This window comes from Natrix helvetica, assembly GCF_964273705.1.
Source record: "Natrix helvetica genome assembly, chromosome: 4".
Taxonomy (NCBI): domain Eukaryota; kingdom Metazoa; phylum Chordata; class Lepidosauria; order Squamata; family Natricidae; genus Natrix; species Natrix helvetica.
In genome coordinates this window covers 120,510,901-120,515,605 of record NC_138550.1, presented here as the reverse complement: position 1 = coordinate 120,515,605, position 4,705 = coordinate 120,510,901, and positions in this window count along the sequence as shown.

Genomic DNA, 4,705 nt, shown 5'->3' with positions numbered 1-4,705 from the left:
GGAACTTTCTCAAAAATTCTATAAGGGGTTAGTATTCTTAATTGATTATTTTTTATTCAAGGAGTTAACCGTACTTTTATCAGAATTAGTCCAGAATCTTCCAAGTCCAGGTAGTTACCGGCATCTTGCAACCCCAAGGAAGTGGTCTGCTGTGCTCTTTTTATGGTTTGTTTTCAAGAGTCTTTTACTTTGATCAACTCCTACTGATTTCATGACCCTCCCCCATTTCCTTTGTAGTTCTCTAATTTCCTGGTGAGTCTTTCCCGTCTGAATATTAACCAGATCTGACCTCAGTTTGCTTTTTTGAGATCACTTACCAAGATTCATAAGGACTAGTACTATACTGTATACTTTTAATCTTTCAAGTTATGTTTTATCCTATTCAGTTTTTAGATAGAACTATTACATTTCACTTTTGATAGTAACATTTTCTAATGTATCCAATACATTGCAAGCTTTCATTTTTATTATCACATTCATTTTTATCATTCCCTTTCTATGTAACCTGATTGCTCCCAGGGTATTTTACAGATGATGCATCATTTTCCAGATATCTCGTCCTTGCTTTTTAGCAGAGCTTTCATTACTGCTTCATCCATCCCTTTTGACTCACATTGATCAGAGATTTACAAAGATTGCTGGCATTGGGAAACCTTTGTCTCTATTGGAGCATCGCAGTGTTTGTCAAAAGCTAATGACTGATATTAATAGCCTTAAGTGGAACCAGTTTCCTAAATGCCATTCCTTAATATGGTCCAAATGGCACAACATAGGAGGTACATAAGAGGAAGTGTCATATTTTTTCAGAGGATTCTTAGAAACAGACTAGTAGACCTAGATTGCAAAAATTTGGAATGTTATATTACATCATATTATGTTACATTATATTCATGAACATATTTTCATGGAAAAAATAAAGTACAAACGTGGGAAAGGGGCAAATCTGAAGCTCTCGTAAGGATAATTTAACTGTTTATTACATTCCTCTAGAAAGGAAAATAAACCAAGCAAACCAAGAAAAACTTTACAAAAAAGCATATTCTAATCAAAATATTTAAGATCAAATTGTACATAAGTAGTCCATAGATTATGAAAGCAATTTTTAACCTACCCTGCTAGCTTCTCCACTGACTACTTTTGAAGACCTGGCCGGGAGGTCACAAATAGTGATCCCATGATTGCATCCAAGTGTGAGCCAGTTGCCAAGCACCCAAATTGGGATCACACGACAATGGGGGAACCACAACAGTCAGAATTTCAAGGACTAGTCACAACACTCCTTGAGCACCATTGCTACTTTGAACAATCAATGAAGGGATGAGGTAAATGAGGACTACCTGTACAGATAACCTCACTTAATGACAGTAGCTGTAAAGCACAGCAGTGACTATATCACTTACCATCAGAAATCCAAGCCTTCCCCATTGCTATTAAGTGAGAGGGGTTAAGTGAGGAGTTCCTTGCAATTTCCTGTATTCTTGCAACAAACGAAAGGGGAAGCTGTGAGGAATTCTCAAGACCTAAAGCAGCTTGCAAGCAAGCTTACTGATAGATAAGCAGTTGCTGCTGGATGGGGGAGGGTAAGAGGGTGGCCAGTGAACCTGAAGGGGCCAGGGTGGCTACTGCCAGCCACAGGACTCTGAGCGACTTCCTGGATCAACTTGCAACTTTCCCTGCCAGCAGGAAAGGTTGCCAAATGGGCAATCGTGAGATTGAGAGACAGCACAAGCAGGACAAATGTGAAGTGGTTGCCAAATTGCAATCATATGACTGCAGGAGTGTTGGGCCAGCCAGAACTTCAAGGCTGGCAGTTAAGTCCCCGTTATTCAGAGCCATAATTTTGAACCGTTGACGAACACATGGTCATTAACGGAGAACTGCATGCAAATTTACTTTTAAAAAATCAATGTTCATACTTGTCGCATGAAAAACCGCCTTACTTACGGTAATACCATTTGTCCATACAAGTTAAACAGCTAAAGAACACAATGTTTTTTAAAAATTATAATCCAAAGGACAGCTTTCTGAAATAAAGGCCGTATGGCATTCCAATCATATTACATCATATTTTATCTTTATTTAATATTTCTTTGCGGCAAACCAGTACTCGCACATTGCTTAAGCCACATTTGTCAGAACCAGGAAGCTAAAGCGTTCTAAGAGAACTGCGCATGCTCTTTAAGAGAGACACTCCTGACTGTAAACAGAACGGAGATTAACTCGTTTTGAAGAACTCTATGGTTCTCCGACCGGCTCTAGGTGCTTTTAATCAACTGCGCATGTGCAATAGCTACTTTCACAACTCCTTTCGGAAATCCGGTTTGACGTCACTGTTATTTAAGGAGACAAGCGAGCCTGTCAGGTGTCAGCTGGTAGCGTTCTGGGGCGGAAACTTTGTTAGTGTAAAGAGCGAGAGAAAAAGGCAATCGCTGATACACTTCTGGTTCCCCAGTGCAGAACTTTGGGAAAAGAATATTTTGTCGAATTTAAAATGTGATTGTCTTTCAGTAAAGTAGTAAAACAGAAATAAAGCGGATCGATTTAAATAACATTGGGCATTTATTAGATGAATTCGATTGATTTATAGTAAGAGATATACTACTACAGTTCAATAACTTGACTAAGGTGACCAACTTTTTTACAATGAAAAGGAGGACAGATAAATTGGGGAAAAAATATCGTAAATAAAAGAAATATTTTATTCATTGCAACAATAATACACTAAAATATGATATATGCATAATAAAAAACATTTGTAACATTTTATATTGTAATTATGCTTACATGCCTGTTAATTATTATTTAAATGAGTACTTTTCCATTGAATTAATATTTTTTGTCAATGTATCATCTTCTAACAATATATTGGAAATATCTGAACAAGAAATATCCTTCATATTGAATTTTACAGCAAGTGCTGCAGCTAGAGTATCAACATTCAATCTCGATTTCTCACTTGTCGAAAAATCATTGGCAATTGAAAAAAACTCTTTCAACTGCTGCATTAGTTCCAGGGCAGCACAACGTAAATTGAACAAGTATAAATAAATGTTCACATGGAATATGTTCATTTTTGAAATGGCTGAAAATATCTTTTATCAATTTCAACATGTTGATTTTCCCATTGTATTAATTTTTCAGAATTTAAATATACATTCAGTCTTCTAATTTCTTCAGAGACAATTGTCGTTTATTTTAATGTCTAGCATTTCTTTAGATAAAAATTCAACACAAGATTCAATATCTGTTCAATATACTTGCAATGAAGTAAAAAAAACACCATTAAAAACTGTTTAATAAAACATGAATTGTACTTACCTCTGTATAATTGAATATTCACTGAGAAAGAAATAATTACTGTGAGTCATTCAATTGCGGACATGCCGTGAGTCTACTGCGTGCGTATGTGCCGTGTTGTGTTTCGGTAAGAAGTAAACAAAGCCACTTGCACGCGGCACTCTCTCTCAAGGTCTCCCGTGCGGAGCGCATGCGTCTCATAATCGCGTCTTATACCGCACTATACCGAGTCTTGACAAATTGTCATGTCAAATACAAATACGTCACATAACGCGCAACAGATTAGTCTTCAAATATCGAAAAGGAGGACATGTAGGAGGACACTTTTCGAGGGAGGACAGAACTTACAAAAGAAGGACTGTCCTCCCTAAAGGAGGACGGTTGGTCACCTTAAACTTGACGCTCCTTATTGTTAGTAGGTTTACAGCGTGCGAAGCAATGTTTTTAATCCAATGACAACGCTCTCCTCGGGATTCCAACATTTCCTCAAAGAACAGAGGAAAGAAATCAGTCACAAGTTTGAATCTGTTCATTAAACCGTTAGCCACATTGCCTGGATGACGTTGACAACAATAATATGTTAAACCTGCACGCCGCCAGACTCTCGACGACTTTTCCTCGCAGATTTGTCTGCGAGGAAAGATTAAAGACCCTCAGTTTCATTGCTTGTTAGTTTGAGAGAGTCTAGATCAGGGGTGTCCAAACTTGGGAACTTTAAGACTTGTGGACTTCAACTCCTGGCTGGGGAATTCTGGGAGTTGAAGTCCACAAGTCTTAAAGTTCCCAAGTTTGGACACCCCTGGTCTAGATGCTTCTGTTAGTTGAAACAAAATGTCCAGTTTTGTAACAACTGGACAATAATGAAGGAATTGAGTAGTCAGTTGTTGTTAGTTTTGCAACTGCAGCATTTCTAGATTTGTCTGCAGCATTAAACCTCCAGATTTGGAGGCAACTTGTTGGAGCTGGTTAAGACTGTGGTGCAAGTCATCGGATTTTTTTTTTTGACATAAATGATGAATACATCGGCTGCGAAATTTGATCAGCGAACGTTTGGACGACTTGATGTAATCCGAGTTTTCTGCAATGCTTTTTTTTTTTTTTTGCCATCTAGCGGTCGTTCGATTTTTTATTTTTATTTTTGCATTCCAGACTGAGAGCCCTAAATAGATTCTACGGGGGAACCTTTTCCCTCGTAGAAAGCAAGCTTAGCTTTCTTCCTTTTAAAACTCACTTTCTCCTTGGCATAAAAGCAAAAGTGCCGAAAGAGGGGCGAGGTAAACTTGTTCTTTAAGGGCAGGGGTCTCCAACCTTGGCCACTTTAAGACTTGTGGACTTCAACTCCCAGAGTTCCTCAGCCAGCTTTGCTGGGAGTTGAAGTCCTCAAGTCTTAAAAATGGGCAAGGTTGGG